The sequence below is a fragment of the Scyliorhinus torazame genome, chromosome 5 (assembly GCF_047496885.1).
Source record: "Scyliorhinus torazame isolate Kashiwa2021f chromosome 5, sScyTor2.1, whole genome shotgun sequence".
In the NCBI taxonomy this organism is placed as follows: Eukaryota; Metazoa; Chordata; class Chondrichthyes; order Carcharhiniformes; family Scyliorhinidae; genus Scyliorhinus; species Scyliorhinus torazame.
The window spans coordinates 202,251,631-202,275,695 of record NC_092711.1 but is presented as its reverse complement, the minus strand read 5'-3'; the positions used below and the strand labels follow the sequence as shown (position 1 = coordinate 202,275,695).

Here is a 24,065-nt window from a genome sequence, read left to right as displayed (position 1 = left end):
CAGATTGTACATGCACTTCTGGGCTCACTAACTCCCAACAAGCACAAAATGCAGGTCCATGATTCACTGATTCTGTATCCAGAGTAACTATCTAAATATAGACATCTGGGAATCAAAAACTGTAAAAATATAATCTCCCTGGCAACAAATGACCTTCCACTGTGCTTGATTCCCATTTGACAGTGTACAGGAGTCTGTCCACTGCTATAAAAGGCTGTGCACAGTACAAAGTCTTACAACACCAGGTTAAAGTCCAACAGGTTTGTTTCGATGTCACTAGCTTTCGGAGCGCTGCTCCTTCCTCAGGTGAATGAAGAGGTCTGTGTTATTGGAACGGTTCCTCACTGCGGCTCGTGTGAGTGAGAGAGAGAAGCAGCAGTAACCAATCACTCTGGATTAAGTGGTTGTCAGTGTGAGAACTTCACTGGTAAACTCTTCTCCATCAAGGAAGCAGTGCAGGTAAGTGGCAAGAAATCAAACTACAAACTGAATAAAGTTATCAAATTTATGAGAAAGAACCATATTCTCAACTTTAAATTAAATTACAGCTCAGCTTTAATGATGTTTAAAGTGATTTTCTGAATGTCCTTTTCCCCTTCTAATCTGGGATCTGTTCAAAATATGATTTCTTTTTTAAAAAATTTAGAGTACCCAAATCCTTTTTTTATATACTCTGCATATCTTTTGGGTTGTGGGGGTGAAACCCATGCAAACACGGAGAGAATGTGCAAACTCCACACAGACAGTGACCCAGGGACGGGATCGAACCTGGGACCTCGGCGCCATGGGGCTGCAGTGCTAACCACTGTGCCACCGTGCTAAATATGAATTTCTAATGAAGAATTTTATTTTGTTCCACAAGAAGTTGAGTGAAGATTAAAAATGAACAGGAGAAATAAACTGTCAGAAATGTCTGTTGATAAAATGTGTTTTGTACATTTATCGGAACTGGGTGTGGTGCTGAACAGGGAGCAGCATGTGTAGATGACTCTCAGTAGAGGTGACATTACGATTAATACAGTGAGAGGCAACTCTAAAGAAATTCAACATCAAAAAGAGCACTTCTGATTTTGTTTTCTCTCACCTTCCCTGTCGGTCTAATTATTGAAAGCAATTCATCCCTTTTAATTGAGCAATTGCTGTTTGCTATTGCTGCATAAATATTTAGCAAATTCATAATACTATTGTGTTGCTGAAAAAAGAGACATGCTGCCAAAACCTTGTACTCATCAGGAATGATTCACAATTATTGAAAAGGGAACAAAATAAGTACTGCATTGTAAGAGAGTACTGATTGGTTGGCAAGTCAACTCTGATTGATAGAGACATTGCAATGAAAAATGCATCAGGGATCAGTTAACGGGCAAGCCATTTTTAATGCAACCCAGGCAAGTCCACTCTGATTGGTAAGGAGGAATTAATGCGGGAAAGGCATGGGTCATTAAAAAAAGGCACAATATATGGGCATACTCCTTTACTCTGCGGAGGACAGGGCCCTGAGTGTAACTATATGCAGCATCTAACATGTGGTTGTGAGCCTCAATATGTCCACTGGTGATCTTAAATTTGTTTTCAGTGTCATTCTTGGCACAATCAGGATTGTTTAGTAAGTGTTGTCCAATCATTTAATCACATCTCAGGTTGGACACTATTTTTTCAGCTTTTCAAGGAAGGAAGGGCTGTTTGGGTAAGGACTATAATTTGCCTGTTGTGAACAGCTGAATGGATTATTCTGGATTTGTTTATTGTCACGTTTATCGAGGTACAGTGAAAAGTATTTTTCTGAGAGCAGCTCAACAGACCATTAAGTACATGAAAATAAAATAAAATAAAATACATAACAGGGCAACACAAGGAACACAATGTAACTACATAAACACCGGCAGCGGGTGAAGCTTACAGGGGTGTAGTGTTTATGAGGTCAGTCCATAAGAGGGTGGTTTAGGAATTTAGTAACAGCATGAAACAAGCTGTTTTTGAGTCTGTTTCTGCATGTTCTCAGACTTTTGTATCTCCTGCCCGATGGAAGAAGTTGGAAGAGTGAGTAAGCCAGGTGGGAGGGGTCTTTGATTATGCAGCCCGCTTTCCCCAGGCAGTGGGAGGTGTAGATGGAGTCAATGGATGGGAAACAGGTTTGTGTGATGGATTGGGCTGTCTTCATGACTCTCTGAAGTTTCTTGCGGTCTTGGGCCGAGCAGTTGCCATACCAGGCTGTGATGCAGCCAGATAGGATGCTTTCTATGGTGCATCTGTAAAAGTTGGTAAGAGTTAATGAGCGGGCAGCACGGTGGTGCAGTGGGTAGCACTGCTGCCTCATGGCGCCGAGGTCACAGGTTCGATCCCGGCTCTGGGTCACTGTCCGTGTGGAGTTTGCACATTGTCCCCGCATTTGCGTGGGTTTCGCCCCCACAACACAAAGATGTGAAGGGTAGGTGGATTGGCCAAGCTAAATTGCCCCTTAATTGGAAAAAATGAATTGGGCACTCAAAATTTTTTTTTTTAAAGTTGATGAGCATATGCCGAATTTCCTTACTTTCCTGAGGAAGTATAGGCACTTGCTGGTAGCGTCGACGTGGGTGGACCAGGACAGATGGCATTGTTTTGCTGGCATTGAGGGATAGATTGTTGTCATTGCACCACTCCAATACGAGTTATTCGAGATCCGCGATGGCCGTATCGTCAGCAAACTTGTAGATGGAGTTGGAACCAAATTTTGCCACGCAGTCGTGTGTGTGTACAGGGAGTATAGTTGGGGGGTAAGTACACAGCCTTGCGGGGCCCCGCTATTGAGGCATATTGTGGACCAGGTGTTGTTGTTTATTCTTACTGATTGTGGTCTGTGGGTCAGAAAGTCGAGGATCCAGTTGCAGAGTGAGGAGCCAAGTCAGAGGTTTTGGAGCTTTGATATGAGCTTGGCTGGGATTATGGTGTTGAAGGCGGAGCTGTAGTCAATAAATAGGAGTCTGATGTAGGAGTCCTTGTTGTCGAGGTGCTCTCGGGATGAGTGTAGGGCCAGGGAGATGGCGTCTGCTGTGGACTGGTTGCAGCGGTATGTGAATTGCAGTGGATCAAGGCATTCTGGGAGTTTGGAGGTGATGCGCTTCACGACCAACCTCTTGAAGCACTTCATTACGACTGAAGTCAGGACCACAGGGCGGTAGTCATTCCCGTAACAGCCTCCCCGAACAGGCGCCGGAATGTGGCGACTAGGGGCTTTTCACAGTAACTTCATTTGAAGCCTACTTGTGACTATATGCGATTTTCATTTCATTTCATTTTCATTTCATTGAGGCACGTTCCCTGGTTCTTCTTTGGCACCGGTATGATGGTGGTCTTCTTGAAGCAGGTGGGGACCTCGGAGCAGTGTAGGGACAGGTTAAAGATGTCTGCAAACACATCTGCCAGCTGGTCCGCGCAGGCTCTGAGTGCAGACCAGGGATCCCATCCGGACCCGTAGCCTTCTGATGTTAAGTAATGAATTAACAGACATTCCAATTACTTGGACCATGTATGTTAAGTATCCAATAATTGACACTGATATGTAAAGAGGCTTCAGGTGTCCTTTGTGTCAGGTGATGTGATGATAGCGTTTTGTGCAGAGTCTGTTAAAGAGAAATAAAGGTGTTTGTGAAAAGGAGCAGAACCTTTGACTCTTTATACAACAGCAGCTAAACGTCTGACATCTGAGGGTTCACTTTCAGGAATGCCGATCTGACTTTGGAAGCTGTGATGCTGGGTTATGGGTTGCTGGTTATGGATCGTTGGTTTCCTGCTCAATCCGAGCATAGAATGCATTGAGTTCATCGGGGAGGGGTGCGCTGCTGCTGGAGATACTGCTCGGCTTCGCTTTGTAGACCGTTATGTTGTTTAGGCCTTGCCACAACCGCCGAGAGTTTGTAACGCTAATCTGTGACTCTAGCTTGGTCTGATATTCTCTCTTGGCATCTCGGATGGTTTTGTGGAGATCGTACCTGGATTTCTTGTATAGGTCAGGGTCGTCTGACTTGAACGCCTCACACCTGACCTTCAGTAGGGAGTCAACCTCGCTATTGAGCCATGGTTTCTGGTTGGGGAATGTACGTACTGCTTTCTTTGGCACGCAGTCATCCACACACTTGCTGATTGAAGTCTGTGACGGTGGTGGCATACTCATTTCAGTTGGTTGATGAGTTCTTAAATATGGACCAGTCCACTGTCTCTAAGCAGTCACGTAGGAGCTCTTCTGTTTCCTCAGACCTGCACTGCACAACATTCGTAGCTGGATTCTCCTGCTTGAGTTTCCGCTTGTGTGCCGGGAGAAGGAGCACTGTCTTATGGTCTGATTTCCCAAAGTGCGTTCGGTGGGTGGAATGGTAGGCCTTGATTTTTGAGTAGCAGTGGTCAAGAGTGTTGTCGCCCCTGGTGGGAAAGGAGATGTGCTGGTGGAATTTTGGCAGTACACTTGAGGTTAGCCTTGTTGACGTCTCCGGCCATGATGAACATGGCGTTTGGGTGTTCTGTTTCGTAGTTGTTTACAACTGTGTACAGTTCATCCAGCACCTTCTTCACTTCTGCCTGGGGTGGGATGTAGACCGCTCTGATAAAGGCTGAAGTGACCTCACATGGAAGATAGTATGGGCAGCACTTCACGGTCAGGTATTCCAGGTCCGGGGAGCAGTAGGTCGCCAGGGTCGCCAGATCCAAGCACCAAGAGGAGTTGATGAGGAGGCAAACCCCTCCACTCTTCGCTTTGCCTGATTAAGCCGTGCAGTCCGTCCAATGAATTGAGAAGCCTTCAGGTTGTATGGCACAGTCCGGTGAGGCGGGGGTGAGCCATGTCTCTGTGAAACAGGGCACCTAGCTCTGCTCATGCTCTTTGATACGATCCATCAGTGTTTGGGACTTACAACCTATATACCTGCCATCACACCAAAACTGAAATTCATTTTCCACATTAGCTATTCCACAGAAACATCTTTCTGGCTTGATAGCCGCCCCTGCTAGCCCCCTTGTATAGCGCAGAATGGGGTCCCAGAACGGGCGCCGACCGCGGAGTGAAACAATCCTGTTTTGACACCGGCACTGACTGCTGTCGGAGTGGAGAATCGCGCCCCAGATCTTTATATTCTGAAATAACAGCTAGAAGGAAACAGTCATGTTTATATTAAATAGACGTTGGAAAATACGTAAGATGAAATACATAGTACATATGTTCTTGCCCTTGGCTAAAAACAACTCAAGTACACATTTTGTTATCTTTCGGAGGACAATGTGTTATCATAATAAGGCCGAGACCAAAATATTAAGCAGTATTTCATTTATGTTACCTGACCTACTTATTTTCATTCAAAAGCAGTGTTAAACTATATAGTCAAGCATTTCCCAGCATGCTTCTGAGCTGGCAACTCATTAATTTCCCTTCCACAATTCCCTCCTTGTTGATCTTTTGATCAACACCTTTTAGTAAATCATTGTGCCCTCCGTTGAGAAGGGTGGGTTATAATGTAAGGGGAACGGATGTATGCCGGTTCCCTGCATGTTATGAGCCTGGTAGTAAGGACGCAAGGTGGCTAGGGTTGTTCCTGTGTTAGTACAATAAAAATATCTTACGCAACATTAAAACAGTAACCATACAACAATCAAGGTTACAATGGTCATTATAATCCAGAACACAATCCTCTGTCCTAACGATCCTACCATCCAAAGCCAAAGTCCCATCCCTCATTTTCATGTAATGTTGTTACCTCTCTACGAATGTGATCCACCAGATTATCAATTTTCTTTGAGTTATCTGGGATGTACGTGTAACAGTCACTTCCAATCAGGGCACAAGTGCCTCCCTTTTCAGCTAACAAGAAATCAAGGGCCATTCTATTCTGCAGGGCAACCGTTCTTATAGCGACCATCTCAGTTTCTATCTGGTTAACAGCTTCTGCAGTGTTATTAGCTACCTGCTCAAGGATGTCTCGTAGTTCGCATAGTTCATATGCAGTAAACCAAGGTCCACCACACTAAGAAAACAAAAATGGACGGTCAATAGAGAATTAAAGGTGCTATATTTAAATGTGCGCAGTGTACGGAACAAGGTAGATGAGCTTGTGGCCCAGATTGTGACTGGCAGGTATGATGTGGTAGGCATCACAGAGGCGTGGTTGCAGGGGGTTCAGGACTGGCATTTAAACATCCAGGGATTCACAACCTATCGAAAAGACAGAGAGGTGGGTAGAGGGGGCAGGGTTGCCTTGTTAATTCGGAATGAAATTAAATCAATAGCACTAAACGACATAGGGTCAGATGATGTGGAGTCTATGTGGGTAGAGTTGAGGAACCACAAAGGCAAAAAAAACATAATGGGAGTTATGTACAGGCCTCCTAACAGTGGTCAGGACCAGGGGCACAAAATGCACCACGAAATAGAATGGGCATGTCAGAAAGGCAATGTCACAGTGATCATGGGGGACTTCAATATGCAGGTGAACTGGGTAAATAATGTTGCCAGTGGACCAAAGAAAGGGAATTCATGGAATGTTTACAGGAGGGCTTTTTGGAATAGCTTGTGATGGAGCACACGAGGGAACAGGCCATTCTGGACTTAGTGCTATGTAATGAGCCAGACTTGATTAAAGATCTTAAAGTAAGGGAACACTTAGGAGGCAGTGATCATAATATGGTAGAATTCAGTCTGCAATTTGAAAGAAAGAAGGTTGAATCAGATGTAAAGGTGTTACAGTTAAATAAAGGTAACTACAGGGGCATGAGTAAGGAACTGACGAAAATCGACTGGGAGCAGAGCCTAGTGGGAAAGACAGTAGAACAGCAATAGCAGGAGTTTCTGGGAGTAATTGAGGACACAGTACAGAGGTTCATCCCAAAGAAAAGAAAGGTGATCAGAGGGGGGATTAGGCAGCCATGGCTGACAAAGGACGTCAGGGAATGCATCAAAGCAAAAGAGAAAGCCTATAATGTGGCAAAGAGTAGTGGGAAGTCAGGAGATTGGGAAGGCTACAAAAACAAACAGAGGATAACAAAGAGAGAAATAAGGAAAGAGAGGATCAAATATGCAGGTAGGCTAGCCAGTAACATTAGGAATGATAGTAAAAGTTTCTTTAAATACACTAAAAACAAATGGGAGGCAAAAGTAGACATTGTGCCGCTCCAAAATGACGCTGATAATCTAGTGATGGGAGACAAGGAAATAGCTGAGAAACTAAATAAGTACTTAGTGTCAGTCTTCACAGTAGAAGACATGAGTAATTTCCCAACAATTCAGGAGAGTCAGGGGGCAGAGTTGAATATGGTAGCCATCACAAAGGAGAAAGTGCTAGAGAAACTAAGAGGTCTAAAAGTTGATAAATCTCTGTGCCCAGATAGGCTACGTCCTAGAGTTCTAAAGGAGATAGCTGAAGAAATAATGGAGGCGTTAGTTCAGATCTTTCAAAAGTCACTGGAGTCAGGGAAAGTCCCAGAGGATTGGAAAATCGCTGTTGTAACCCCCCTGTTCAAGAAGGGAACAAGAAAAAAGATGGAAAATTATAGGCCCATTAGCCTAACCTCGGTTGTTGGCAAGATTCTAGAATCCATCGTTAAGGATGAGATTTCTAAATTCTTGGACGTGCAGGGTCGGATTAGGACAAGTCAGCATGGATTTAGTAAAGGGAGGTCGTGCCTGACAAACCTGTTAGAGTTCTTTGAAGAGATAACAAATAGGTTAGACCAAGGAGAGCCAATGGATGTTATCTATCTTGACTTCCAAAAGGCCTTTGATAAGGTGCCTCACGGGAGACTGCTGAGTAAAATAAGGGCACATGGGATTAGAGGCAAGGTACTAACATGGATTGACGATTGGCTGTCAGGCAGAAGGCAGAGAGTTGGGATAAAAGGTTCTTTTTCGGAATGGCAACCAGTGACGAGTGGTGTCCCGCAGGGTTCAGTGTTGGGGCCACAGCTGTTCTCTTTATCTATTAACGATCTAGATGAAGGGACTGGGGGCATTCTGGCTAAGTTTGCTGATGATACAAAGATAGGTGGAGGGGCAGGTAGTATTGAGCAGGTGGGGAGGCTGCAGAAAGATTTAGACAGTTTAGGTGAGTGGTCCAAGAAATGGCTGATGAAATTCAACGTGGGCAAGTGCGAGGTCTTGCACTTTGGAAAAAATAATAGAGGCATGGACTATTTTCTAAACGGTGAAAAAATTCATAATGCTGAAGTGCAAAGGGACTTGGGAGTCCTAGTCCAGGATTCTCTAAAGGTAAACTTGCAGGTTGAGTCCGTAATTAAGAAAGCAAATGCAATGTTGTAATTTATCTCAAGAGGCTTGGAATATAAAAGCAGGGATGTACTTCTGAAGCTTTATAAAGCACTAGTTAGGCCCCATTTAGAATACTGTGAGTAATTTTGGGCCCCACACCTCAGGAAGGACATATTGTCACTGGAGCGGGTCCAGCGGAGATTCACACGGATGATCCCAGGAATGGTAGGCCTAACATACGATGAACGTCTGAGGATCCTGGGATTATATTCATTGGACTTCAGGAGGTTGAGGGGAGACCTAATAGAAACTTACAAGATAATGAATGGCTTAGATAGGGTGGACGTAGGGAAGTTGTTTCCAATAGCAGGGGAGACTTGGACCCGGGGGCACAGCCTTAGAATAAAAGGGAGTCACTTTAGAACAGAGATGAGGAGAAATTTCTTCAGCCAGAGAGTGGTGGGCCTGTGGAATTCATTGCCACAGAGGGCGGTGGAGGCCGGGACGTTGAGTGTCTTTAAGACAGAAGTTGATAAATTCTTGATTTCTCGAGGAATTAAGGGCTATGGAGAGAGAGCGGGTAAATGGAGTTGAAATCAGCCATGATTGAATGGTGGAGTGGATTCGATGGGCCGAATGGCCTTACTTCCGCGCCTATGTCTTATGGTCTTATTAGTGGCTATTCCTAATGGTGGTCTCATTATTCCCAGCATTTGTGCCCATGTCACAATACTTTGTATCGTCCTGTGATGGGGATGGTCCTGCGTGATGCACATAAGGGACTACGTATCCCAAATAGCAGGAGCCTTCCCAATTTTCTGGTAACCAGAAACCTTATGGCCACAGATAAAATACGTGCTGTAATCTGCAGTTAGGTTTCCTTTACTATCAGTCATCATTAGTCTAATCGGATACCCTTCCCAGGAGCCTCCACTAGTTTGATTTCCAACTCCTGACCAATCAAAGATGAATAATCCTTTAGCTGTAAGCTGGAACATAGGGGGTTGCCAATTCAAGGTCTGATCACACTGACTCGTGCCTACTGAGTGGGTCCCATATGTTTTATGATTCTTAAAGCATTTACTTCCTTTTGGGACTCCAGTACAATCAGGGCTGTTGACTTGTTACATTAAACCTAGGCCCCCACCATTCCTCAAACCTATTCATATCGTATCCAGCTAATCTCCAATCTAACACATTCTGTGTATCTTCACCACGTCCTGTACTATTTTGTCTTAGAGCCCATTCTGCTACCTCTTTACTGGTAGCGCCATCATTCTCTTCTGGTCAGCGTTTCGCTAGTACTCTCAAAGTTCCGTATGATGTAGTTTACACGAGTTGCGTGGATCCCATTTGGTTTTCTTTTACTTTAACGGCTGTTCGGGTTGTTAGCAGCACTTGGTAGGGTCCATTCCACCTCGGAGAAAAAGAATCTTTGTTTAGTGCTTTCACATACACTTGATCTCCAGGTTTAAAGGGTGTGTATTTCCCTCTTTTGGATGCATTTGAGCCTGTCGCACCTTTTCATGTATTTTTTTTTTCAGTGGTTTCACACATGGCCTGGGCATATTTTAGTGATGCCTCATCTGCCCATATTAAGGCTACTTCTGCTGGAGTCATTGGGGGTTTAGTTCCAGTTGTCATGGGACGTTCTATTAATATCTCATACGGGGTTAAACCCTTATTACTGATTTCTCAGGGCATACATTACTATGGGTATGGCATCTGGCCATAGCAGCCCATTTTGTTGACACACTTTTGTAACTGCAGTTTTAATTATTCCATCCAATTCAACCATTCCTAGCATCATCTCTTTTGGTTGGAAAAGGCTCTACCCACCGTGAAAACATGTCCACGATCACCAATTATTCCTTTGACAAATCATCCATGTGCGAGCTACTTTTTCAATTGTTACCGTAATACCTCGAGCATACCATTGTTGACATATGGCATGTGTCATTCCTCCTTTGTCCACATGAGCCTGCCCATGGGCAAGGCGACATAGTGGCAAAAACAGACTTCTGGGGCATGCTGCATGGGTATTTGGATGGATCCAGATTTAATGATTGTCTTGATAGCAACCCACTTTTAGCTAAGAGCGATGCTCCTGTAGCGAGGCTTGCTCCTGTGCCTGCTTTAACTTTGGTTCTGTTATGGTGGACGGAAGTTCAACTGCAGCAGCTTGTAGTTGTGGCTGCTCTTTGAGAGCCACTTCCTTCACTATTTTATCTGCAAATCTATTACCACTGGAGACTTCATCGTCTGCAGCAGTATGCGCTTCAAACTTTAAAACGGCTATCTTGCTGGGCAGCTGAACAGCACCTCGTAAATTTATAACCAATTTAGCATGTTTAATAGGTTGGTCGGAGGAAGTTATGAATCCCCTGTTTTTCCATAATTGGCCCAAATCATGTAGTACCCCAAAGCGGATCATGAATCAGTATAAATATTGACTGTTTTATTTTTAGCTAGAATACATGCTTTAGTAAGGGCAAACTACTCGGCCGCTTGAGCAGACGTTCCCGAAGGCAGAGCAAAAGCTTCCACTACCTTGAATGGAGTTACTATTGCATAACCGGCCAGGAGGGTCATATCATTTGGTTGGTTTGCTGACCCATCAGTGAAAAAGATGATGTCTGGATTGTCTAGTAGGTGACTCAATAAATCAGGTCGAGGGGTTCTGGTGGCTTCAACCAATTGTAAACAGCCATGATCATACATATGTTCTGCTTCTGAGGGCGCAGGCAAGATTGTAGCAGGGTGACAGCTGGCGCTCGCTTGTCGGTAAAGTTGGTTTTAGAGAGGATTACTTCGTAACCAGTGCGTCGAGCTGCAGTAAAATACTGCATTGCGGACAAATTAAGCAGCAGCAAAACAGAGTGAGGAACCAATACTGTACAAGGGTGGTCGAGTACAAGGGGTACTGATTTTTCGTACTGTGGCCGCTGTGGCTGCTACTGCTCTTAAGCAAATTGGCATACCCTTTACCACAGCACATGGGGCCACCGAGTAACAAAAAGGGGTCTTTTCCATTCATAATGCTCTTGCACCAGGACCCCTGTTGCAAATCACTCTGCTTCATTCACATAAAGAGTAAAGGGCTTGCTGAAATTAGGAAGTCCCAAGTCAGGGGCACTAATCATGGCTTGTTTCAAGTTACAAAATGCTTGTACCCTCTTTGGGATCCAGGTGACAACTGAAGGGGCATCCTGTAGGGTAGCCTTGCACAGTACTGCGTCCATCTCTCTATAGTCTGGTATTCACTGCCTGCAATAGCCCTCCATTCCGAGGAAGGTAAAGGTTTCCTTTTTCGTGCGTGGAGTGGGAACCCTTGCTACAGCCTGTACGCTTTCAGACCCAAGCTTCCGCTGTCCTTGCTGCAGCTGAAATCCCAAATGCTGAGCTGTCTCCTGACAGAATTGCAGTTTGTCCAATGAGACCCTATGCTCTCTTTCTGCCAGATGTGATAATAACAAAAGGGTATTCTGTTGACAGACTAGCCTCCCTCTGAGGCTATCAATAAATCGTCATTATATTGAGGGAATGTTGAGCCTGCAGACAACTGGCAATCGTCCAAGTCTCTTTTAATGCTGTTGATTCCGCCTTGTAAAGGCAAATAGATATTGACTTTCCGGGTGCAATGGTATGGAGAAAAAGGCTGAGAAAGTATCCGTTGTTGGTGGTATAGAAGACAAAATGACATTTGTGTCCGGCACCAATGGAGCAATAGTGATAACACTTTTATTGATGGCTCTAAGATCTTGCACAAACCACCACTCATTGGGTCTTCCTACCTTTGGAATGGGGAGTATAGGGGTGTTACAGGGGCTTTGTGTTTTCTTCAGCACCCCTTGCTGTAATAGGGCAGTGATCACTCCCTCTATCCCTTTTTCTGCTCCCGGTGCCAACCAGTATAGTTTAAAGCAGGACAGGGCAACGTTCTTCTGTAACTGCACCCTATGCGCTGGGGCAGAATGTACTTTTCCAACATGATTTTTAGGTTGGGCCTATAGATGTGGCAGTACCTGGGCCAGGATTGAAGGGAGTAAATGATGGCTCTCTCAGGGAGGTTGTTGTCTTTCAAATGTAACGGGCCATTGCTCGTCCTTCCAGGGCACTTTGCCCTCCTGTTTGCCATAGATTCTATCAGGCAATTTTGTCCGTCTATCTCAACATCAATCTGATGTATTACTTTTTTCCTTTGGCCTCATTGATCACTTCCCCTATTTGCTTTGCCTTAGCGGGATGTCTTACGGCCAATGTTAAATGGGGTTCTGAAGTTAAACCCATCCTAAAAAGGTCCCTCTGACTATGGGCCAACAGTACTAACATTCCTAATCCCACAACACCGAAAAATAAAAAGGAGTGATATGCAATAAGGTCTGCTTTCCTAAGTGACTTTGCGTTTGTAAATTGTATGCCTGCTCATCCTCACGAGCATACCAAGCCGTGCAATGGATCACTATATTCTCTCGTCTGGACTTTTTGTTTTTAGTCCATGTATCTTGCCTAACCTGTCTTTGCAAACCACTTTAGTTTTTTTAAGAGGTCATGGAAATCTTCGATGTTAAGGTGGAAGATTTCGAGCCAATTTAATCTAATTTGGCAAAGCCAATCTCGGCCCACCAGATGTGACCCTTGATTCCCCCCACTACTTTCAGAGGCAATTGAACTGACTGGTGCAGGTAGCTTACCGGTGCTGTGGTTGTTCGCAGGATCCTTAAAGCTTCCCTCATATACGAGGCTAGTCTGGCATTGTCCATTTTTAACTTAAGGTGTTCAACCTCACCTTGTAAATAGTTGGGAGCGGGAGAGAGAGAGAGCCGGGACATTGAAAACAGCGCGGGAGATTTAAAAAGCGCGGGAGCTGCGAGACAGAGCGGAGAGTTTAAAAGTTTGCGGCCTGGCAGAGGTAAGTACTGTTTAAAAACCTCCTTACCTTGCAGGTCAGCTGGGAGCGGGAGAGAGAGAGAGCCGGGACATTGAAAACAGCGCGGGAGATTTAAAAAGCGCGGGAGCTGCGAGTCAGAGCGGAGAGTTTAAAAGTTTGCGGCCTGGCAGAGGTAAGTACTGTTTAAAAACTTCCTTACCTTGCAGGTCACCTGTTAGTTTCGGGAGATCAGTTTCGGGAGCAGGCCTATTGGCTGACTGTAAATCAGGAAGGATACAAAAGGTGTGGCTGAAGTGCCTTTAGAAACAGAGTGCTGGAAGCAAACAGAGTGTATCTGAGTTTGGGTAAGGCTGAATTCGGGTAAGAGGTGAGTGAGGGCTGTGTTTTTTTGGAGTTTGGTGTTTGGGGTTGAGTTTCCAAAAAAAAAAATCCAATTAATTAAGTAGATGAATTAATTAACTAGTTAAGGGAATTTGGTGCTCATCTTAAGGAGGTGCAGAGAAGCAGACCTGTGAGGGAGTCTCGGGAGCAATTACATCACAGCCAGCAGGTAAGTGATTGGCTTGTGACTGGTAAGTGATTTTTCTCTCTTTGACTTTCTCTTAGCTGTGTAGTGTAGTTCAAATTTAACTTCAGGTTTAAGTCATGGCAGGAGAGCTCAGACCCGTGTCAAGCTCCTCTTGTGAGATGTGGCAAGTCAGGGACCCTTCTGGTGTCCCTGACTCCTTCATCTGCAAGAAGTGTGTCCAACTGCAGCTCCTGTTAGACCGCTTGACGGCTCTGGAGCTGCGGATGGATTCACTTTGGAGCATCCGCGATGCTGAGGAAGTTGTGGATAGCACATTCAGTGAGTTGGTCGCACCGCAGATTAAAATTACTGAGGCAGATAGGGAATGGGTGACCAACAGACAGAGGAAGAGTAGGAAGGCAGTGCAGGGTTCCCCTGCGGTCATCTCCCTCCAAAACAGATTTACCGTTTTGGAAACTGTTGGGGGAGATGGCTCACCAGGGGAAGGTGGCAGCAGCCAGGTTCATGGCACCGTGGCTGGCTCTGCTGCACAGAAGGGCGGGAAAAAGAGTGGCAGAGCTATAGTGATAGGGGATTCAATTATAAGGGGAATAGACAGGCGTTTCTGTGGACGCAAACGAGAATCCAGGTTGGTATGTTGCCTCCCTGGTGCAAGGGTCAAGGATGTCTCGGAGCGGCTGCAGGGCATTCTGGAGGGGGAGGGTGAACAGCCAGCTGTCGTGGTGCATATAGGCACCAACGATATAGGTAAAACACGGGATGAGGTCCTACAAGCTGAATTTAGGGAGTTAGGAGTTAAACTAAAAAGTAGGACCTCAAAGGTAGTAATCTCAGGATTGCTACCAGTGCCACGTGATAGTCAGAGTAGGAATGACAGTATAGCTACGATGAATACGTGGCTTGAGAGATGGTGCAAGAGGGAGGTTTCAAATTCCTGGGACATTGGGACCGGTTCTGGGGGAGGTGGGACCTGTACAAATCGGATGGTCTGCATCTGGGTGGGACCGGAACCAATGTTCTCGGGGGTGTGTTTGCTAGTGCAGTTGGGGAGGGTTTAAACTAATGTGGCAGGGGGATGGGAACCGATGTGGGAAGTCAGTGGGGACGGAAACAAAAGGCAGGAAGGGAGAGTGTGTAAAGCATGACCAGAGAAAGCAGGGCAGAGAGCAAGGAAAGTCTACATTAAACTGCATTTATTTCAATGCAAGGGGCCTGACGGGCAAAGCGGATGAACTCAGGGCATGGATGGGCACATGGGACTGGGATATTATAGCTATGACTGAAACATGGCTAAGGGAGGGGCAGGACTGGCAGCTCAATGTTCCGGGGTACAGATGCTATAGAAAGGATAGAACAGGAGGTAAGAGAGGAGGAGGAGTGGCATTTTTGATTAGGGAGAACATCACGGCAGTACTTAGAGGGGATATATCCGAGGGTTCGCCCACTGAGTCTATATGGGTGGAACTGAAAAATAAGAAGGGAGAGATCACCTTGATAGGACTGTACTACAGGCCCCCAAATAGTCAGCGAGAAATTGAGGAGCAAATATGTAAGGAGATTACAGATAGCTGCAAGAAAAATAGGGTGGTAATAGTAGGGGACTTGAGTTTTTGAGGGGGTGACCAAGAAGGTAGATGAGGGCAGTGCAGTAGACATTGTCTACATGGACTTTAGCAAAGCCTTTGACAAGGTACCGCATGGTAGGTTGTTGCAGAAGGTTAAAGCTCACGGGATCCAGGGTGAGGTTGCCAATTGGATTCAAAATTGACTGGACGACAGAAGACAGAGGGTGGTTGTAGAGGGTTGTTTTTCAAACTGGAGGCCTGTGACCAGTGGTGAGCCTCAGGGATCGGTGCTGGGTCCACTGTTATTTGTGATTTATATTAATGATTTGGATGAGAATTTAGGAGGCTTGGTTAGTAAGTTTGCAGATGACACCAAGATTGGTGGCACAGTGGATAGTGAAGAAGGTTATCTAGGATTGCAACGGGATCTTGATCAATTAGGCCAGTGGGCCGACGAATGGCAGATGGAGTTTAATTTAGATAAATGTGAGGTGATGGATTTTGGCAGATCGAATCAGGCCAGGACCTACTCAGTTAATGGTATGGCGTTGGGGAGAGTTATCGAACAAAGAGATCTAGGAGTACAGGTTCATAGCTCCTTGAAGGTGGAGTCGCAGGTGGACAGGGTGGTGAAGAAGGCATTCGGCATGCTTGGTTTCATTGGTCAGAACATTGAATACAGGAGTTGGGACGTCTTGTTGAAGTTGTACAAGACATTGGTACGGCCACACTTGGAATACTGTGTGCAGTTCTGGTCACCCTATTATAGAAAGGATATTATTAAACTAGAAAGAGTGCAGAAAAGATTTACTAGGATGTTACCGGGACTTGATGGTTTGAGTTATAAGGAGAGGCTGGATAGACTGGGACTTTTTTCCCTGGAACGTAGGAGGCTTAGGGGTGATCTTATAGAGGTCTATAAAATAATGAGGGGCATAGATAAGGTAGATAGTCAACATCTTTTCCCAAAGGTAGGGGAGTCTAAAACTAGAGGGCATAGGGTTAAGGTGAGACGGGAGAGATTCAGAAGGGCCCAGAGGGGCAATTTCTTCACTCAGAGGGTAGTGAGTGTCTGGAATGTGCTGCCAGAGGTAGTAGTAGAGGCGGGTACAATTGTGTCTTTTAAAAAGCATTTAGATAGTTACATGGGTATAGAGGGTTATGGGCCAAGTGTGGACAACTGGGACTAGCTTAATGGTAAAAACTGGGCGGCATGGACTGGTTGGGCCGAAGGGCCTGTTTCCATGCTGTAAACTTCTATGATTCTATAAGTGGCTGACGGTTACCATCAACACGATCATAATTGGGGCCATCTTGCCCACCTTAATCTTGTTCAACCAGTTCAGATCCATTTTCAGGGTTATTCGCAACACTGTGCTCTGGAGTCCCCATATCTACAGCATGTACACGGGGCTAAACTATGTACAAGGGGTGATGTCGGGTGCGACATAACAACGAGGTTGTACCATAAACAAAGAACAGGGAAATGTTGAACGACAAAACAAATTCCTGTAACGACAAGGAAGAACAGAAACATATTAACACAGTGGTATTATGAGTTCAATGTACAAACAGGCTCATAAGTCCAGTCGAGTAGGTGGGCAACGAATTCGGGTTGACCGCATCAAGGGTGGGTCTGGATCCACTGGCTGAGGAATGGGCCTAGCCACGGGCGACGACGGAAGGGGCATGGTGGCAGGAAGCTCCACAAAGTCGATATCAGGATCAACAAGAGGGCGCGGTGTCGATGTAAGTTCCCGTAGCGAGTGTGGAGTAGGCGAAGAGCCCGGCGATTGTGCCGACGAATGGATCCATCAGGCATGCAAACCAGGAACGAGCGGGGAGCCACGCTTTGGAGAACTTCGGCAGGTGCTGACCAGCCACATTCTGGTAGGTGGATGCGGACATCGTCTCCAGGCGTCAGGGCGGGAAGATCAGTTGCCCGTGTGTCATATGCCCTCTTCTGGCGAACGCGCTGCTGTTGTATTCTGTGTAGTACTGGAGCATGGTTGGTTGTGGGTACCAGAATGGATGGCACAGTGGTCCTGAGGGCACGACCCATCAACAGATGGGCTGGTGAGAGGCCAGTGGCTAGTGGGGCCGAGCGATAGGCCAGCAGGGCTAGGCAGAAATCCGATCCAGCAGCAGCAGCCTTGCAGAGGAGCCGCTTGACGATGTGAACGCCCTTCTCCGCCTTTCCATTGGACTGGGGATGCAGAGGGCTGGACATCACGTGTGTGAAGCCATACGAAGCAGCAAAGGATGACCATTCCTGGCTGGCAAAACAGGGCCCATTGTCCAACATGACAGTAATCGGAATGCCGTGGCGAGCGAAGGTGTTTTTGCAGGCCCTTATGACAGCGGACGATGTCAAATCATGCAGGCGTATGACCTCTGGATAGTTGGAAAAGTAATCAATGATGATTAAATAGTCCCTGCCAAGCACGTGAAAAAGGTCCACCTTCGCCCAGGGGGATGTCACCAGCTCATGGGGCTGAAGCATCTCAGGAGGTTACGCCGGTTGAAACCTTTGGCAGGTGGGGCAGTTGAGCACCGTATTGGCAATGTCATCAATGATGCCCGGCCAGTATACTGCCTCTCGGGCCCTCCGTCTGCACTTCTCGACCCCCAGATGGCCTTCGTGTAGTTGGTCGAGGACCGGCTTGTGCCTGCTGTGCGGAATCACAATCCGGTCCAGCTTTAGAAGGACACCATCAGTGACGGCCAAGTCGTCTCGGACATTGTAGAACTGCGGGCACTGTCCTTTGAGCCACCCTCCCATCATGTGGCGCATCACCCGTTGTAGAAGGGGGTCAGCCGCAGTCTCCCGGCGAATACGGGCCAGACTGGAGTCATCAGCTGGCAGATTTGACGATGTGAAGGCCACCTGCGCTTCGACCTGACAGACGAACCCCTCCGAATCGGGCGGTGTGCTCACTGCTCTAGATAGGGCATCCGCAATGATAAGGTCCTTTCCCGGGGTGAAGATCAGTTGGAAGTCATACCTCCTGAGTTTAAGTAGGATGCGCTGGAGGCGAGGTGTCATCTCATTCAGGCCCTTATTTATGATGCTGACCAGGGGGCAATGGTCAGTCTCAATGGTAAACTGGGGGAGGCCATACACATAGTCATGGAACTTGTCTATTCCGGTTAGCAACCCCAGGCACTCCTTTTCGATCTGCGCGTAGCGCTGTTCTGTGGTGTCATGGCCCGCGAGGCATAGGTGACCGGGGCCCATGACGCAGTGTCATCACGCTGTAGGAGTACCGCCCCAATGCTGGACTGGCTGGCATCAGTCAAAATTTTAGGGTCATGAGATATGTCGAAAAACGCCAATACCGGGGCTGTGGTGAGCTTAATTTTGAGCTCCTCCCATTCCTTCTGGTGTGTGGGCAGCCATTGGAACTCCGTGAACTTCTTGACGAGGTGGCGCAGAGCCGTCGTGTGGGAGGCAAGTTTAGGAATGAACTTCCCCAGGAAGTTGACCATGCCTAGGAAGCGTAGCACTGCTTTCTTGTCTGCCGGCTGCGGCATGGCTGTAATGGCACTCACCTTGTCTGCATCCGGACGGACCCCTGACCGGGAAATGTGGTCCCCCAGGAACTTCAGCTCGGTTTGGCCGAAAGAACACTTGGCTCGGTTGAGGCGCAGGCCGTTTTCCCGTATGCGCGCAAAGACGCGCTGGAGACGATTGATGTGCTCCTGTGGTGTGGTGGACCAGATGATGACATCATCCACGTAGACGCGCACCCCTTCGATGCCCTCCATCATCTGCTCCATGACCTCGGATGCCATGATGATGCAAAACGGCATTCTGTTATAGCAGAACCTGCCGAAAGGGGTGTTGAAGGTGCACAGCTTTCGGCTGGACTGATCCAGTTGGATCTGCCAAAAACCCTTCGAGGCATCCAGTTTTGTGAAGCTTTTAGCCCGGGCCATTTCGCTCGTGATCTCTTCCCGTTTGGGTATGGGGTAGTGTTCCCTCATTATGTTGTTGTTGAGGTCTTTTGGATCAATGCAGATCCGGAGCTCGCCGGAGGGCTTCTTAACACACACCATGGAGCTGACCCATGGCATGGGCTCCGTGACCCGGGATAGCACCCCTTGGTCCTGGAGATCCTGCAGTTGCTGCTTGAGGCGGTCTTTGAGTGGCGCTGGGACCCTGCGAGGTGCGTGAATGACCGGGGTGGCGTCCGGTTTGAGCCGAATTCTGTAGGTGTAGGGCAGTGTTCCCATGCCCTCGAATGCCTCCTGGTTGTGGGCGAGGAGCGATTGGAGCTGTTCCCTGAATTCTGCATCCGGGAAGTCAGGTGTGCCTTCTGGAGACAGAGCGTGGACTCGTTGCACGAGGTGGAGAACCTTGCATGCCTGTGCGCCTAGCAGGGAGTCCTCTGATGATCCGACTATCTCGATTGAGAGTGTGGACGTGTGTGTGTGTTGTGTGTAACCTGGAACTGGCAGGATCCCATAGCCTGGATAATGTTCCCATTGTAGTCGACCATCTTGCAACGGGAAGGTCGAATTAGTGGTCTGACCTTCATGGCGTAGAAGGCTGACCATGCTATGAGGTTGGCGGAGGCGCCAGTGTCCAGACGGAATGTTATCGGTGATCGGTTGACCGTTAGGGTGGCACACCATTCATCACCCGGATTGACAGTGTTCACTTGCAATGGCTGGTGGGTCCTGGCTGGAGACATCCAGTTCCCATCAATGACCGCAACACGGAAGGCGTCCCGGTTGTCTGTGTCACTGGTCTGGATATTGTCTGGGTGCGACTCATAATAAGGAGGCTGAATGGTCCGCACGTCCCTGCGAAATTGCCGGAATTGGGGAACATTGGCAGGTTGAGCTGCTCGACAGCAGGCAGCGTAGTGGCCCATCTTGCCACAGCGGAGGTATTGTCGGTTTCTTGCGGGACATTGCCGCTTTAAATGTGCGGCTCCACAGTTGCCGCATGTCGTGACGTCATGGCGTTTGTTGCGCCACCGCCCATGCGCAGTTCGGTCTTGCGTCGAGCGTGCCTGCGCATCACGTCCCTCTGTGTCGACGTCGTTTTTGGCGCGCACAAACGCGGGAGGCCTTGAAAAGCGCGCAAAATAGCCGCCTTCATCCGGGCCGCGGGCCAGGAGGAACTCAATCGCCTAGACCCATTCAGCCTCGTAGGACGCCTGCCTCGCTGATCCGGCCGCGTAGGACCCCTGCCGCGCCGATTCGGCCGCCTGAAATTGGGAGTAGTGGCTAGTCGCGTTTTCATGCAGGACACAGGCTTCGATTGCGGAGGCTAGGGTGAAGCTTTTTATTTTTAAGAGCTGCTGGCGTAGGGTGCCCGAGGTGACCCCAAAAACGATCTGGTCCTGTATCATGGAATCGGAGGTGGTGTCATAACCGCAGGACTGCGCGAGGATACAGAGATGCGTCAGGAAGGATTGAAAGGGCTCATCCTTACCCTGCAGGCGCTGCTGGAAGAGATACCTCTCAAAACTCTCGTTGACCTCGATGTTTAAGTGTTGGTCGAGTTTGAGAAGGACCGTCTTGTACTTGGTCTTGTCCTCACCTTCCGCGAACACCAGGGAGTTGTAGTCATGGATGGCGTGTTGCCCTGCCGTGGAGAGGAGCATGGCGATCTTTCTGGTGTCCGAAGCGCTCTCCTTTTCGTTGGCTTCCAGGAAGAGCTGGAAGCGCTGTTTGAACAGCTTCCAATTAACGCCAAGGTTTCCAGCGACTTGTAGCGGCTGCAGTGTGCTGACTGTGTCCATGGCGCAGGGTGGCAGATTCCGGAGGATTTGTAGGTAGGTCCCACAGTTACTCCTGGTACTATGATGTGTTGGGTACTCTGCTACACAGACGAACCAACACGGTTGCGAATGGTACAACTCAGTTTTATTACTAACATTTATTTACAGTGGTAAACTGGTTACTGAAGTTCGATCATAACCCGAGAATCTGTGGACCTATTCCTAATATTATGTTGTAGTGGCACTCAGCACATGGTGGATGTCTGAGTGGCTTGGTATGAGCTCTGTTCCCTGAGCTGTCTCCTGCTGGAATGCTCAGGAAGTGCCGTGTTCCCTGTTTTGTACTGTGTATGCTCTTGCCTGTGATTGGCTGTAGTGTTGTGTGTGTGTTGATTGGTCCGTTGATCTGTCCATCAGTATGTATGTATGTTTGTGCTATGATGTTTACCTGAATATCATGATAGTAGTTTAGTCAAACTTGCATTGTTCAGTCATTTGGCGGAGGCCCACCATGAATGCCGCTTTCATCTCCCCTGGGGCTCTTGTCATAAAATTAAATTTGTAAGTTGCATTATCACCAGGGTTTCAGGTGATAATGTCCCTTGACTAATTCCACAGGCTCCTCAAAGATTTTGGAGTCGGGTGCATCTGGAGAAGTCAGACGCCTAACCAGGTTGAAGGTCAGAGCCCCATAAACTGTTAACAGGATTACCTGCTGCTTTTCTTTCCCCCCCCCCCCCCTCATTTTTTATAGGTCTTTACAAAATAGCGAGGCATCTGACACACCGCACCCACTGTTCCGTGTTCGGGTCAAACAGCTCAAGTTTCGTAAAAAGGGGCATTTTGACACTCAGACTGCTGAATGAGTTTGCTTCAAAGGAAATGCTTCCGGATGAGGTCTGCTCTCCCAATTTCTGCAGCAGTAGAATATAGAACAGTACAGAACAGAACCGGCCCTTTGGCCCTCGATGTTGTGCTGAGCATTATCCGAAACCATGATCAAGCTATCCCACTCCCTGTCATTCTGGTGTGCTCCATGTGCCTATCCAATAACCGCTTGAAAGTTCCTAAAGTGTCCGACTCCACTATCACAGCAGGCAGTCCATTCCACACCCTAACCACTCTCTGAGTAAAGAACCTACCTCGGACATCCCTCCTGTATCTCCCACCCTGAATCTTATAGTTATGCCCCCTTGTAACAGCTACATCCACCCGAGGAAATAGTCTCTGAACGTACACTCTATCTATCCCCCTCATTATCTTATAAACCTCTATTAAGTCGCCTCTCATCCTCCTCCGCTCCAAGGAGAAAAGCCCTAGCTCCCTCAACCTTTCCTCATAAGACCTATCCTCCAAACCAGGCAGCATCCTGGTAAATCTCCTCTGCACCCTTTCCAATGCTTCCCCATCCTTCCTATAATGAGGTGAGCAGAACTGCACACAATACTCCAAATGTGGTCTCACCCGGGTCATGTATAGTTGCAGCATAACCCCGCGGCTCTTAAACTCAAGCCCCCTGTTAATAAATGCTAACACACTATAAGCCTTCTTCACGGCTCTATCCACTTGAGTGGCAACCTTCAGAGATCTGTGGACATGAATGTCAAAATCTCTCTGTTCCTCCACATTCCTCAGAACCCTGCCATTGACCCTGTAATCCCCATTCACATTTTTTCTACAAAATGAATCACCTCGCACTTATCAGGGTTAAACTCCATCTGCCATTTTTCGGCCCAGATCTGCATCCTATCAATGTCTCTTTGCAGCCTACAACAGCCCATGACACATGTGTGCACACAACCCCACCAAACCCACCTCACCCCTCACACCACAACCTACCTCACCCCACCCACCACTCACTCCCCCCCAGTGCCGGAGCCAGTGCCCCCAGACAGCCAAGCACTGACGGGGAGAGCAGCCCGAACACCAGCCCTCTGCTCGAGACGCAGGACACCCCGGAGCTCAGGTCGGAGGAGGACGCGGACTTTCCCTCACTGCAGTCTCCTATATCCGCCGCCATCCCAGAGACTATCACCTCGGTTGGGCACATTAGAGAAGATGTTCCTGGTACACGCTCTGGTGCACACCACACATCACGTCCGGTACAGCATTTGGAGGTAGGAGCAGCCAATAGGCCGGACTGTCGGAGGGCAGGCCAGCCCCAGGAACCAGCTGCCATCCAGATGGGGTCCGGGCTACTGGAACATCCAGTCCCAGCCATTGTGCAGGTGCAGTCAGAGATCCAGGGACTTGCAAGAAGTGATGATGGCGGGCATCCATCACCTGCAGGAACAGGTGGAGGAGTCCATCCTCATGCAGGAGCAGGGGTTGGTGCCGGTCATGCGTGCCACCCAGGCCGACACCTCACGGGTGGTGTCCGGTGGAGGCAATGGGGCGATGGTGTCGGATTTTGGTCAGAGTGTCCAAGGCCTTGGGCATTCCGTGCAGGTGGGGGCCGAGGCTCAGGACAGGGCTGCCCTCTCAAAGGCAGCTATGTGCCGGAGCCACCTGGACATTTCAGCGCCGCTCCTCAGCATGGCCCAGTCAAGCAGGCCATGGCTGAGAACGTTGGCGGCATTGCCCAGGGAGATGTCCCAGACCCAGAGGGACGTGGCCCACACCCAGAGGGAGGTGGCCCAGTCACTGGCTGATTTGGCACAGACCCTCAGGGTGGTGGCACAGTCGCAGTGTGATGTGATGCAGTCCCAGACGGAGATGGTCCACTCACTGTGCTCCATGGCCACGAACGTGCAGACCCTGGTCGAGACCAGAGCGGGCCTCCAGGTCTGGCAGCGGAGGTGGCAGGTGGGCCTCAGGGGATGGCTCCGCTCGCACCCCCGTCCCATGGTGTAGCCCGGGGGCCATCGGGCACCCCGAGGAAGGAGGAGGTGCTGGGGCCTGTGCCGGTGACCCCTGCAGGGGATGCATCTGGTGGGCAGCGGGCAGAACAGGGTGGCACCACACCATCCAAGATGCCCGAGCCGCAGCCAGGTCCTGGGGGGCTGCGCAGGGCGATCCTGCCCCGAGGGGTGCCCCCACGATGGCCTGGCCCGCGATCAGGGCCTACTGATCCGCAGGCGGGCCTGTGCCGTGGGGGCACTCTTTCTCCTCCGCATTG

The 24,065-nt window shown here is 48.3% G+C and overlaps 1 protein-coding gene across 2 annotated transcripts in view; it reads left to right on the top strand.

Annotated features, from left to right (window-relative positions):
* The first annotated feature begins 254 nt into the window (after positions 1–254).
* LOC140420889 (interferon-inducible GTPase 5-like) overlaps positions 255–24,065 on the top strand; it is a 54,814-nt gene continuing 31,003 nt past the window's right edge. The window contains exons 1-2 of one of the 2 annotated variants that reach the window (XM_072505006.1): positions 255–459; positions 13,174–13,290. The gene's annotated coding sequence lies outside the window, so the exon portion shown is untranslated. The remainder of the gene's footprint in view (positions 460–13,173; positions 13,291–24,065) is intronic. The other variant, XM_072505007.1, reaches the window with a different exon arrangement.